The sequence below is a fragment of the Cyanistes caeruleus genome, chromosome 11 (genome assembly GCF_971803275.1).
Source record: "Cyanistes caeruleus chromosome 11, bCyaCae1.hap1.1, whole genome shotgun sequence".
Lineage (NCBI taxonomy): Eukaryota > Metazoa > Chordata > Aves > Passeriformes > Paridae > Cyanistes > Cyanistes caeruleus.
The window spans coordinates 5,615,145-5,630,025 of record NC_141711.1 but is presented as its reverse complement, the minus strand read 5'-3'; the positions used below and the strand labels follow the sequence as shown (position 1 = coordinate 5,630,025).

The window sequence follows — 14,881 nt, the reverse complement described above, 5'->3', positions numbered from 1 at the left end:
ACCCATGGCAGGTAGAGAGTGCAAAATTGGGATAAAGATTTCTGGCATAAAACCCACCTTCAAGTGGGGAATGCAAAAGGCTTTCTCTGTGAATATTTTGAACACTTGGAGGCATTTTATCCCCAGTTGGAATAAAGGTGAACTCTCAATCATACCTGGATATTAAGAAATGTTTCAGTATGAGTCTTTAACCTTTCTGATAGAGTTCTGGACTCCAAACCAAGTAAATTCTGGACTAGCAAGTATTTCAGACTACTATTTCAAGTGCTATTTCACATTACAGAAATAACTTTCATTTTTAAAAAAACCAAACAAAAAGACCCAAAAAACGAGCAACAGTGAAAGAGTTTGCTTTTAAAGAATTTTCAAATTCTAGTAAAAAAGACACATAGTATCCAAAGTTCAAAAACCATAAAATCAACCACACCAATTCTAGGCTAGACTCTGATATCCAGGATTTAGTTTCCCAACATAAATGAGGGAAATACCAGGTCCTTCCACATAGATGAGGAAATATGCTTATTTTTAATTCCTTCTGGCAACTAAAGAATACCTATCACAGCTGGAACAAAGACACCCAAAAGAAAATACCAGAAGGAGGTTATGATAATAAGCTTATTTTCATTACAGTGGGATTATATTTTAAACCTTTCATTAGGCTCTTAAAATTTCAGAACATGCTTCTCTGAGCCTACATTTTTGAAAGACAAAAGAAAAACAAGAAGGAAAAGTAAAGTCTGACTCCTGTGGATGAACCCAGTTTTGTTGCATAGAGAAGATCTTTTTGTAAAGTTACTTAATTATATTCAGGGGACAGCTAACTCTGATTATGACTGGAATTGTGCATGTCTTCATTTACAAAGTCCTATTGGAGTCTGTGTGTCCTAAGCACAGACCCTTTGAAGCATTGCTGAGTGGGGTAATTTGACTGCATGAGTTTTCTTGTAAAAATTATTGTCTTTCTGGATGTCTAATTAAAATAAAGATGTAATAAAGAATTTATGGTTTTAATTAGAGCATAGATCTTAAAGCAATTATAATGTGATTAATAATTCCTTAACAGGCTTCCTTAGACAAGATGAAGAAAAGAAGATTTGGGCCCCATGAAAAATCAATATGCATTACTCAATTACATTAACGAAGCTACACAAAGCAGTCTAGGTCCCAATTAAATTGCTCCTCATGTTAAACTGGCAATGAGGTCTGTGCTTACTAATGAGTCTAGATCTGTTTGTTTAGTCATTGTGGGGTATTTGAACTATGGGGTTTTGAGGGTTTTATGTTGGAAGGATGCTGAAACACAGATTTGCTTATGGCCTCATCCTGCTGGGGTTCAGAGCATGGGGTTTTCTCCAGGATCAGCAGGATGCAGCTCCAGGTCCTAAATACACACCCTGGAGACCATCAGCATCTCCAGGAGCCACAGGCAGGATGTCTGCACAAGAGTTTCCTTGCTTATGTACTAAAATTAAAGTGAGTAAGTGAGTGAGCAGACAATATAAATCTACAATGAATGGTGAATCAAAGCCAGGCAGGAAAGATTGTTCCCTCCTTCTCATAAAAGCAGGAGCTCTAGAGAACCTGATGATGTACCAGGGAGCAGGTATGAAAGTAACCAAAATAAATATAACCCTAAGGAACATGCCCTCAAAACTTTCTGACAAAAATCTATTTTAAAGATCAAAAACATAAATTGATTCAAAAGGGGAAGAGGGAACTCACTGATAGCCTGGTTTTCTCCTAAAGGTCCAGATGCCAGTTTGGTGAAACCCTAACACAGGGATGGCCCAAAGCCATCAGAAAACACCTAGACCTGACCATCCTTGTGTTCTTAACCATTTGTACCTGGTTGCTGTCAGGGACAGGGCATTTTTCTCTTCTTCCTTGGTTCTTTTTTAGGTGATGGTTTGATAAATATTGCCGAGAGGTGCTTGGGAGGATGAGGATTTAATGTACAGCTTGTGTGTCATCACTGAAATTTCTAACAGAAATATTATTTCACCTTTCATTAATAACCTGGCTGAACTGGTAGAGCAGAGAATTGGATAAGTTCATATTTCACAGATCAAATGAACTTTAAAAAAACCAACATAGTTATACATTCACTCATGCAGTAAGACAGCTCATCTGACCAAGCTGCCCAGCAAATGAAGCCACACTAATTTAAATGTACTGCAGAAGGAAAATGATCTCACACCAAACTTCTAATTTGTCATTCTGTAATATGGATTGTGGCTTGGAAACTCACTAATTGGCCATTAAGAGCACATTGTTATAGAGGTGGGCTTCTTGGTGTGTGAAGAACAAAACTCCCAAACTTCTGAAAGAAAGAAACCACCATTTGCTCCAAATGAATGTACAGGATGCTGGTGTTTCATTATGTTCAGTCTCAGCTGTCACAGAACACAGATTCATTTTGGCCCTGTCAGCTTGGGTGCATCCCTGAGCCTTCACTGGTGTCTGTGAGTGATGCTGCCCTACTGCAGCCACACACAAAGGTAAAGATGTTGTTAGAGCCACCTCCAGATCTCACTTGGGTACATCCTGTGCTCCTTTAAAGTTCTTAAAGCTCCCTTTAAAAATGCAGCATCCTTCAGTCAAATGACTGTATGAATTCATGGTGATTGCAAAGAGTTGGTCATATTAAGAAAGAAAAGATTCAATAATTGCAATGGGGGAAAAAAAAAACCTATTCCAAGTTAATGCTGCGATTTCAGTTACTTAAAAATCTGATTGTAAAAGTCCTTTAAAACCTTCAAAAGGAATGCAAGGTATTCCCAAGATTTTCCTTTCATATTTTTGTCTCTCCTGTCCAAGATCTTTGGGTTTTCTCACTGCTCTGTGTGACTGAGGGATTCACCAGACACAGCACATTTCAATTACAAGGTGCACACCCCGTCCCTGAGGGCAGCTCCTGGCAAGGTCCTGTGCTCACTCCCCCATCCCCAAGTGCTATCTTTGCTCAGCACACCCTTTCCTCCCATTATTTCTTTTCATATCTCTTTTTCCATCAGGAAACCATTTGCCTTGGCATGCTTTTTCATCTTCTCATTTACATGTCTCCTGCAAGACAAACTCCAGCATTGATTTTACCACAAGATAATGTTAATAGGATCAATAAACCACAATGACTACATCCAAGTGTCTGTTCTTCACCCTCCAGGACTGCAGAAGGTGCTTTAGTCTTAAAGTGTGTCCAATACAGCATCTCTCACTCTTCTTGTCTACTCTTATGCATGAGAGACTGTCTGTCTGCCAGGTAGAAAATAAATTACTATCTTGTTGAAATAATTAAAATTTTAATACTGCTTCAGCACATATAAAATATTACTGATGCAATTAAAAAATAGACAATCAGCTCAATGCATTTAAAAATGGGTGTGGTGTGCCCTGAGAGGAATAAATGAGGTCTGGTGGGAAGACTATTGTAAGTACAGATTTCTCCTTCCTCTAAAGAATTCTCAGCTGGTAAAAATCAAGTGTTTTATTTCATTCAGCCACCATTTAATGATTTTTCTAGGGGAATATTGGAAAAGACTGGTTCCCTACAAGCCAGATCCTCTAGGATGCACAGAAAGATAATTTTCAACAGAGTAAAGGAAATTACGTCCTCTTTGGTTTCTTGATTTCTCCATGTATTGTTTAAGATGGCTCCTTTCTCTAAGGTCACAAAATAGGAGTGGTTCTGGTTAAAGGATTGGGCTACAGATTTCAACAAAGTTTGCTCTGCCTCCTTCAAGCACTGTGCACCCCCAGGAAGAACTCACATTGTCCCAAACTGGCAATTTTTTGTTCTTTTTGTTTGCAACCAATATCTGACATTTCAACTCAAGGCATTTTGCAGACAGAAACAAAAGACCTGAAAGTCAACCTAATTATTTTTCTCTAGTTCTTGTGAAGTGTTTCAGTGAAATGCTAATGATTTTGTTCGACTTTGGCATTTACCTGGCAGGTCCTGTGGCACTGGTGAGTCTGGGGGCATTGCAGGGTCTTGTCCAGGTGAAAGCTGGCCTGGGCTGACACCCAAGGACATCTCTGCGTTGGGGTGAAGGGGAAGCAGGTTTCTACCTCAAATAACCATGGTTTCAGTGCCTGACAGGGGTAAGCAGCTGTAGCTCTAAAGAGGCTTAAAGGTTTAGACAGAGGATATGAAGGCAGCCCAGCTGGGAAGCAGCAACTCAAAGTCATCACCTTCCAGGAGACCCTGTGAAGCAGGGCAGGGCTCAGCACCTTTCCTAGGAAATGCCTGTGGAATATCCATGTAAAATCCAGCCAGTCTGGGTAAATCAGACCCAGCAGCTTGCATCTGGGAGACTTTACTGGAGATAACAGCTGAGATTTATAAAGCGCTTCTGTAATTCAGCAACGCAGTACTACCAAAAATTCTTCCCTAAGGGTTCTTGTAAATCCAAAACCTCTAGAAACCAGATTTTCTGTCTCTTTTCCTATTGATTTAAATGGACTATGTTATCCCCAGAGCACTTGAAAGGTCTTATCAAAATTTTTTTTTCGGTTTTTTATTTGTACAAGCCAAATAAAGCCAAGGCTCTAACATTATATATAATGAAACAGATTTATTCTGACAGATCAAGTTTGTTTAAATTTAAAACAAAGTTCAGGACTGTAAAAACCTAGATGAGCTATTAACATCACATGATAGAATGCCAGTTTAGCCCCATAAATATGTGTTTTCTATCCCTCTATTAAAAATAAAGAGATTCTGAAAACACAAAAAAAGTACCTTTACCTGAATATAAATATTAAGAACCCCATTAAAAAATTCTGCTCTAAAAATAAGTTGACAAGGAATAAAAACAGCACAATATATTCAGTTACACCAGTATTTTGGAGAGGGACTGATTTTTTTAAGGCCATTTGGATCAAACTCCTGCTCCACGCAAAAGCCAATGTGCATAACTCAGGTCAGCTGTGTTTGTCTTCCTGAATCTTGAAATTATGAAATAACTTCTGATTTATTCAAAATTTAGCTTGGTGTAGAGCTTGTCTATGCAGCAAAACTGGGGAAATGTATCCAAATTAAAAGTAGACACCACCGTAAAATGAATTTGTTGAATCATATTTATTTTTTTGTAGGGATCATTATTCATGACTAAAAGAGCAATAATTTGATTTTTGTTTCCAAAGTGAATTAAGGTAAGCTCAATTAAATCCAGTCTAATTCTGTATAAGACTTTCTATTCAGAGATTTAATGCAATTCAGTGAGCTAGTTTTACAAGGTACTTTGGAATGGTTTTACTGAGGGCTTCCAAGTTAGACCAGGGACACTATAAATAAAATTTACTTAAACCCTTTTGTGACAATTAAGAATAATTTTTCAATCTTATGGATACATTTGTTTTTCTTTTTTTTTTTTTCTTACCATATAAACCTAGAATAGCTGTTTTTAAATTAGAATTTTATCTGAAGGAAAAAAACCCAATGAAACACTCAGAAGAATACCACAGACTTACTCTCAGTAATGTCCAAGGGAGATGGGAGGAACAGCCCCACACTGTTCCATGGGATTAGCCAGGTAACCGGGGACTGGGGTTTAATTTCATTAAATAATTGCAATTTCCCTTTGTTTGATGTGATGATTTAGCTGTAGGTTGGCTTTCCAACATCTGTCATAATGACTTAACTAGCTCTGGGAACACGAGCAGGATGAAATAAGAACGGACACGATGTTTTCAGATAAAAGGTCAAATTGTGGTCTCAGCAAAGCCATCGTTTGCTGAGCTTCCCACCTGGGTGCAAACATTCCACCAGGGGCTCTGGCCACAGTCTGGCTCCTGGAGCCTCCAAACAGAATTTGGTCAAAGTGCAGCTGGAGAAATGACTTTAACCTTTGAATAAGTGTCCAGCACTAAGCAGATATGAACAGCATCCAAGGCAAAATGTCAAAGCAGAACAACTGTGAGCAGTGGGGGAGTCAGTGAGGGACATCGAGGCCAAGTCACACAGTGACAAACACTGCCATTGCTTTGTCTCCCCCTCCTATAAGTAAACAATATGGGTAGCAGATTCCTTTCAGAAAAGTCAAGGCTTGCCAATTTACTGCCACTCTTAAATAATTGCAGTAATTGCTTTCCAAAATTCTTACTTGTATTTTTACTACCACTAAAACTGTTGAGAAAATCAGACTTTTCAAATCCATTTCAAAAACTCCTCTGGATTCTACTCGCAGGCTCATTATCCAAATGGTTTGGTTCACACATATTTTACAGCTGTAATCCTTGTCTGAGGATGTGAATGCTCAGAAATGGCAATGAGGGTGAGCAAAGGGCAGAGCTGGTGCAGTGAGAGCCCCCAGAGCAGCTGCTCCCTGGGTGTCTGTGCTGTGCTCCAGTCCAAAAGGAGCCTGCTTGAATGCCAGGGAGGATGTTCTCCAGCTCTGTGGGGAAAAGGCTGATCAAAGCTCTGATTAAAGGGGGATCTCACAGGGTCAAACTGAGCTCCTTTGTTCTTCTGACTTTTTAAAAAACATTCACACTTAATAAAGCTCACTCCTCTCTTAAGGACACGTTGGCAATGGAACCCTTGCTTGGCCAGCTGGACCAGCTCAGATTTACTGAATAAATGCAGAGGAAAATTGTGCATCTTGAGTCCCATAACCTGAATTCTCTCTGTGTCATTCACTGTTGTTCAAGCTGTTGAAAGTTTCATTTTAAGTCATGTTTCCATAAAGGCTGGATATGCAGTTAAACAAATGAAAGAATGCATTTCCTCAGCCACTCAGCACTCTCATTATAAACATTTAGACAATTTCTTCATGCCCTTCAGTCAAGACTGCAATAACAAAGGCTAATTATAACAGAAATGCAGCAGTCCCCATCACACTTGTGGGTGCAGCACCCAAAAAATCCTTGACCCCCAAAACAAAAACAAGTCTTAAATGTGCACACAGGCAGGGAATAAGTTGTGATTTTCATAAGTAATGCCAGTTTTTAAGTGCAGTACTGCATCTCCCTGAGGATAAAGGGGAAAGCACAAATCCAGCCCAGCAAATTTACAGCATAAGAAGTGAATCCTGTTTTCCAAAACCTTTGTTTCTCAAACCAGAACCCTAAAATTGCTGAGCTGTAGCACCATCCTTTGAAACTACTCACCTTGGCCTCGTCAATCTTGTTTTTCTGCCCTGCTCCACCTAACCTGCCCCTCAGCTCTGACCCAAGCACTCAGATGTTGGATGCAGGAGGCAGAAACTCAGACACAAACCCACTTTCTTTACCAGGATTCCCAAAGACAAATCTTTCTCATGGGGTCTGACAAGCCTTGCTTACTCTGAAGTCCTGTTATAGAGCACAGTACAAAGTCCCTACAAGTAGTTGTACAAATATTTTGTATATTTTGTAAGTAGTAACAATGTGTTTTGCAAGATTTAACCAAGTAATTCTTTTTGCACTAAGGCATCTCATTTTTCTTTTCCTTCTTGCTTTTTTGTCAGATTTACACAAATCTCAGACATGGCACAAAATGTGGAAATTACACACTGCAACACAAACCATTAAAGAAAATGGATATTTTCCTTTGGTCTATGGTTTTACAACAACAACAAAAGCACTGTCTGGAAAAAAGTTTTTTTAAACTACATGTTAATTTCAAAACAACCCATGAAGATTTTGTTCACAAAACACTCAACAAGATAGAAATGATGCTCCTTCAAAAAGTCTATTCAACAATTTAACCAACTAATACCAGTTCCTCAAAGGCAGTGATGAAAGAATAGAATTATTCTGAACATATCTCTATTCCCAGACATATGCAAAGCTGCTTGCTTGCAGTTTCACATCTCCAACTTGTATTCTCAAGACCCCACAAAGCTGCTCCTCCAAGGAAGCCACTGCCTAAAGGGTTCTTGACTGCTCACCACTGAAAACCACATGGATCCCAAAGAACTTCAACCACAGCACCACTGAACCAAACTAAAATCTGACCTTTTACGCCAGGATTTGTCTCTTGCTCTGTTGTGCAGGAAGAAGCAGGGTCAGAAGACACAAACAAGGACAAACCCCAGGTCAGAAAAGGCACCTGAAAGCAAAAGGAAAGTGGCCTCACCCTTTTTAGCCTTTATAGGGTAAAGGGTGATCAGGAGCAGGGTGATTTGGCCACATAGAGTTGGTAATGCCAGTTTTTAAGTGCAGTACTGCATCTCCCTGAGGATAAAGGGGAAAGCACAAATCCAGCCCAGCAAATTTACAGCATAAGAAGTGAATTACAACACACAACACCAACACCTGAGGAGAAGGGATTGCCCACCCAGGCTTCTTCTGGAGATAGCAGCTGTAACATTGCCACTGTGGGATCAATGTGGACTTGCTTCTACCCCTGAGAATTCAGCAGCAAAGTTCCTGTGACTGCACAGGGTGGGGACAGCTGGGATAAAACATGTCCTGGGTTAGCAGGTGTTGCTGTTCTCTGCACAGAGGGTGAAGAAATTCATGAGAACCAAAGGAGAAGCCAGATGAAGGATTAACACCAGCACAGCCTGAGTCCCAGAGGCTGGAGCTCCTGCAGCCAGGCTGAAGTAAGCTGTACTATAAGGTCCTGCTCTGTGTGCTGCTGCTCTCTGTGCAGCACCTTATATCAGGCTGAGGAACTCTGAGTGGAATAAAGCCCCATCCAATGCAAGTTTGCTGGTGTATCCACAATGAAACCATAACTTAGTATCCAGGTAAAGCAGCCCTCTTCCAGCCTGGCTTCACAGAGTGACAAAGCCAAATTGAATTAAAGAAATAAAAGTTAAATTTTCTCTCTGCTTGAGGATCATCAGGTGCTGAAAATCTGTGATTTATGGAGTGCAAGTAGGCAGTCCACCCATCTTCCCACCACATTAACATCATCAGAGGATCAGAAATGAAATGCCATATCTTGCACCCCAGTAATCCATTCTGGAGAGGAAGCAATTAATTAGTGCCAGGTAATATTGTCACAGGCTGATTAGGTGACACAGTATATTTCCTCGACCAGCTCAGAGCTGCAATGAAGACACAGCAAGATTCCCTTTCACTGAAAGCAAATATTAAAACAACATTCATTGTCTTTTCATGAAAGGGAAAGAAAATAGTGACCTTGGCAGAATTTGTCTCTCCTTTTCAGTCTTGCAAAGTACAACTGAGCCAAGGCAGCACCTCTCCCCCAAGCCCATCAGAAGACAAAGCCCAGCAGAAAGCCACACAGCCTTTTTTAACCACTGAAGATGTTTTGAGATGGACTTTTCCTACAGGGATTTCAGAAGCCCCATTGCAGCTGCAGAAGCCAACGGAGTGAAGCATGGGCCACTGAGTCCAAGAGGGAAGGGGAGCAGTGTACTACAGAGAGCTGCTTGAAACCATTATTGGAGATCTGTAGCTAAGCTCTCCAGTGGCCTGCTTGCAGCTAAAAGGCTTCCACTTGAGTGCTTCAGATCCTGTAAGTTTGTTTAAGATGCATAATTCATGAAGGGTACATAACACCATATATGAATAACTTTTCACTCGGCACCTGCTTGACAGGGAGAGAGCTGACAGAGCAGTGTGACTGCAGAAATCCAACATTAGCACGCTATGTGTCCCAGCAAGGGACAGGGATCACCACACTCCCTTAACCCTTTTGTGGGGTGAATGCCTGAGGAAGCCAATTGCACCACCTCATTCCATGATTAGGACTATTTCTGTTTGTTGCCATTATCACTGAAATAAAAGAACAGCAAATGGTGTGAAGAGTTATAACTATTTGCACTATAGTCCTTGAAGAGAATATGTAAAGAAAAATGTCTGTTTTTATAGGCTTTAAAAACAAATCTATTGCACACGAAGGCCCTGGGTACAACCATCCCCACTCACACTGAGCAGTACCTTGTAACTCAAATATTCCCACTGAAATCAATTTGGGATTATAGAATGCAAGGAAGGAAAGAACCACCTGGTCTTTTGGTAGCAAAATAAGATGTGTAAGGGACAAATCTTCAGCTAAAATTAATGTGATTTGCCTCGTGGTGCCTAATGGAGCTGTGCCCATTCCCATCAGCCTGGAGTCCACTGTGGCAGAGTGCTGGCTGTAGAGCACTTGGGTTTTAATTACCAATGGTAAATACTATGTCCTTAAACTTTATAGACCTTATATATTCACCCTACTTTATTTTAGAGATAAAAGCCCAACTGTGGCCTGATAGGCAATTTAGGAATGATTTATGGAGTCTGTCTGCTGTTAGTAACTGTTTGGAAGTTGCTGTGTGACAGAAGGGAGGTATTTTTTTTCTAATTTATTTTGGGAGATAATGGTTGGAATAGAACTGTCATATATTGCTTTCCCTTATAAAATTGAGAATTTTTTTTTAGCAAAGCTTTAGAAAAAAGGAAAAAAAATATAGGGCAAGTCAAGATATGAAGAGAACAATGGACACAATAAAAAGAATGTGGGATCTAGTGCGTGGTAGAGGAAGAGCACAGCTTTCATAATTTATGCTGTGGGCCAGCAGTCCTAGCAGTGAACCTTGCCCCACTCTCACCTCAGTCCCAGGGTATTCTCTCTAGAACTCCATTTATTTTGGCTTCTTTATCACTGGTAAAGGATTAATGTCTCCTGCTCTCAGGCTCAATGTGAAATTTGAATTAAGCACAGACACCTCTCCATTCCATGTAAAAGAAACAGCAAACACATGCACACACAGACCAGGAGGCGTTAATTTTTAAATCCAGAGTATTTGGGGATGGTCCCCTCCTGGTACACAAAGCCTCCAAAAGAGACATTTCACACAAAGCAATATTTTGCCTCCTGTGTACTGCAGAGCAATGAAGTGAAACAGGACTTCCACCCAGGGCATTCTGAGCATGCACATTTTAAAAGGAGTAGGTGTTTCCATCTAGGAGTTCAGAGAGGATTCGTAATTGGTGGCTTCTGTGACCTCACTGTGATTTCTTCCCTATACCAGAGTGCTGAGCCTACCTGAAAAGTGATTTGTAAGGCAGAGAGAGATATTGAAATCCATGGACCTGGTGTATTGACACGCACTTTATCCATCCTGCTGTTACTCTGAAAGCCAGCATGGTTCCCTGCTTTTACAAGGGTCATTTGAGACTTTTATCTGAGTCAAATCCTGCTCTTGCTTCCTGCAGGGCATATGAGAGAAATGACACCAAACATTATTCTCTTACCAAGGGAAAGAGATTATCCCTGTGACATGGGTGTTTCCTGGGGACAGCCAGGAAAAATTAAAAAAAAGACAGCAGGAAAGAGTGTTCCATTTCTCATGCTGAGGTTCCCTGAATACTGAGCTGCTGTTTGAAAAGGAAGAAGTTCAGTGGGCATTTCAGTGTAATTATTTTGCATCTCTCCCTGTGTAGAACTGGGCAGAAATCTGGGCTGGTGAGGCAGTAGGTGCCCACAGGATGCTCTGGCTCAGGATTCCTTCCTCAGTGTCCTCAAGCCTGTCCTGGAAGGGGCACAGCTGTTGCTGACAGGTGTTGTGGGGTTCCACCAGTCTTAGGGAATGGAAACATCCCCATGAGGAATGAGGGCTTATTCTGGATAGCTGTGAAAAGCAGCAAAGTAAACTTGGGGATTAGGGACTGCTCTTGGGCATCACAAGAGTCCCCAGAGAGGGAGACTGGCAGCAGAGCTGAAAGCCAGGCTGCCTCTGAGCCATCAGGGAGGAGAGGAGGGTGGGAGCCCAGCACTGCACTTTGGCTCTCAGGTTATCCCTATCCTGCTGATCCATTGTAGGATAAAGCAAAATGACTGCTGGAAGTATTTAAGTAGCTTATGGACTTCTCTCATTCAAAAAGATTTTGTTCTGAACTGCTCCTGCATGTCTCCTCTGACCTGGACCAGGGGCAGGCATTGAAGGGTTTTTTAAACACTTATGGCTGTGCCAGGTTTCTGGGGTCTGCAGATCCCCATTTAATCCAGCAGCAGTTCTGCAAAGTTCCCATGTTGAATTAGTTTGATTTGATCCATTATTACTTGTTTCAGCCTCTGTCCTTTTCCTGCCTCTCGCTGGTCACCTGATTTAATTGCCTGATGATGAGACTCTGCTCATTTCCAAAGACTGTCTCTATGCAGGACCAAACCTTCTCCCAAGGCACTGTTGAAATATAAATTGAAATAGTCTTCAAAAGTTTACGGAGTATTATGAGATCAGTACAGATCTGACCATTACTTATTAATTGTTCAATTCAAGAAATAACTATTTGATAGAAAATGGGGTGGAGACCTGGGAAAGAATGACTTTAATGAGATCTCAGTGACTGATATTTGGAAATATATTATTAAGTTTCTGCAGTGCGGCACTGAGATTTCCCAGTGCCTTCAGGAATAGTAATAGCACCCTCAGCTTATGTGTCTCCTGCAGGGTAGAGACATTAGAGGTCAGCTGAAAGCAGAAGAGGCTTCAGAAATGGCTTATTAGGGTTATGCTCTGCCTTGCCAAGGGGTGGAAGAGCCTGGTGTGCCTCTGGAAGCTCTTTTCCTCCAGCAATGTTTTTCTTCTGTCCTTCTCTTCCAGCTTTTCTACCTAATTTAGTTCCTTCAGCTCCACACTGATGTATAAACAGGTTTTCTATGAATCATCTCTTCTTAAAACTGAAATTAAAAATACATTGTCTTCCTAGAAATAAACAACAAAGACAGGAGGCAGGAGAACTGCACCTCACCCCTTTCCTTGAGAGTTGTAACACACAGCTAATGAAACAGGGGGTGAGTGCCATCCCACAGCAGGAGGATGTGTGGGAAGTGTGGACAGAACAAAGCAACTTCAGGTACCAAATCTTACCCTGGCACACATACACGCAAATGATGCCAAAGAATTACATGTTCAACTACCCAGCCAAGATCTGCAGAGAGGGAAATAGAAAATAATAACTGTGTTGATGTGCACTTGTCTCTGGCACGTGGATGTGAAAAGAATTACATCTGACCTCTCCAGCAGGCAGTTATTCATGATTCCTAATGGATAACATCAGAAAGCACTAGCCAAAGCCCTGAAAACTCTGTAGCTGCAGGTGGCTGATGGAAGGAGGGTTTTGAGTGTGTCCTTTCATTCAGCCCTGCAGCAAAAGGATGGGTTAAAGGGCTCTGTGCTGCACTTGGAAGGTAATGCACAGCTCTCCCCAAGTACAGATGCCCTTTGTGGCCACGAGAAGGGCTTGGACAGAGCTCACAGAAAACTCCCAAAGAAGACTGGTGTCAGAAACCTGAGAGAGAGATTAGACCACCTCTGTTTCCTGGAGTACATTATCCAGTGAGCAGGAAAAAGCCCACGTGAAACTTTTATTTACACGGGGTGTTGTACAGAAGGGAGAACTCATCCTTACCCTGGAGGAGCACAAAACTCCTGGCCCAAGTGCTAACATTACTCAATTGACATTGTGGCAGCCAAATCACCACCCTGCTGAGGCACATCCTGGGCAAATACAGTCACATCTGCACTGGTGAATGCAGAAGAAGGAATAAATACAAGTAAATGGGAAAAACGTTCCTGCAAACACATTCTGAGCCTGCTTTTTGGCTCTGTTCCTTACCCAGGCTGTGCCTGCAGAGGTGCCCAGCCCACGGCCTCCTCTGTGGCACGGGGATGTGATGAGTTGCTTTGTCACTGAGCTACCTGGGAAAGGGATGAAGCCCACGTCCAGCAGCACTGTGAGGGGTGAGGGGACACAAGGCTGGATTCCTCCTCCTCAGCAGGGCTCCATTTGCAAAGGGAGGTCGATAACCAGGCAGGGCACTCACTGTACACGGAGCGCCGGAGGCACGGTAAACCTTGACGTGCAGCATATATCCACACAGCCAGAAACAGGTTAGGGCTCTCTTGGTAGGAACCAGCAGGCAAGAGCCTCAGGAAGGATGATTTTTCTTTTCTGCCTGCCCTGTAAGACAGTATAGGGAGCAATTCCTCCTGCCTCCGTTAATGGCCTCTCCCCCAAGAGTTTCACTGCCTGATTGAGGAGGACATTGTTCGTACAGGGATTCTGTAAGAACAACAAAAGTTCTGTCAGGAAGGAAGAGATGACACCCAGTCTCCCCACACCAGCATAATGGGTGAGAATGAAGCAATTAAACCACTAACTAGATCCAAATTGAATGTAATATTCATATTTGTTATGCTGTATTTTTGGGATTTCATTCTTTATTTGGTTCTTTGCAGAGGTCGCTAAAAGATTTATGACTTATAAAACTGTCAGGCTACTCTCTTTTTCCATGGGTCCAGTTAAGAAAATCCAACAACATGTGAGTTTTGTGTTGTGAACCTGCACATATTTCTTCCCTGTAATGTTAGGCCTGCCAAAATGAAACTGATTTGGGAATGAGAAGGCTGAAGAGGCAAAAAAGAAAGAGAGCAGGACGTGGTGCATGCCTGTTTTCTTTGAAGAGGAAGAGAAGCAGTGGGGTCTAATTGTCCAAAGAGTTTAAGATACCTGGGGTTTAGGGCTGTTTCTGCTGACAATCTGTTGGATGACCTTGGACAAACTTTTTCATTCCACACTTGCCTTTATCACAGTTTGTTTTTCCTTATCCATTTAAATTGGAAGCTCTTAGGATGGGGTTTGGCTCCTAATGTGTGTTCAAACAGAAGCTGAGATGGAGAGACTTTCGTCTCTATTGTGGGGCTCAAGGTGCTACAGTAATACAAACAATAATAAAAAAGAATGAGTGATGCAGTATAATTGCATGAATAATAGCATACATTTTAAGACTGTTCTTCCTGCCAGATCATCTTTGTGCTACTAAGTTCTGTTTACTCAGGAAATATTCAATAAATAATAAATAAAACCTCAAGCTGAGACTCTCCCAAGCACAGCAGGTAATTTAGGTGTATTGTCCATTAAAATTAATGCAAAGTGAGTGTCTAAATCCCTTAGCGCCCTCAGAAAATTCTTGGCTTGAATATTTAATTTCCAAACC

At 41.5% G+C, this 14,881-nt stretch overlaps 1 long non-coding RNA gene across 2 annotated transcripts in view; it reads right to left on the bottom strand.

The window, feature by feature from the left end:
* Window positions 1-14,881, bottom strand: part of LOC111934982 (uncharacterized) — a 95,128-nt gene that overhangs the window by 34,742 nt on the left and 45,505 nt on the right. The gene's annotated exons all lie outside the window — the stretch shown is intronic.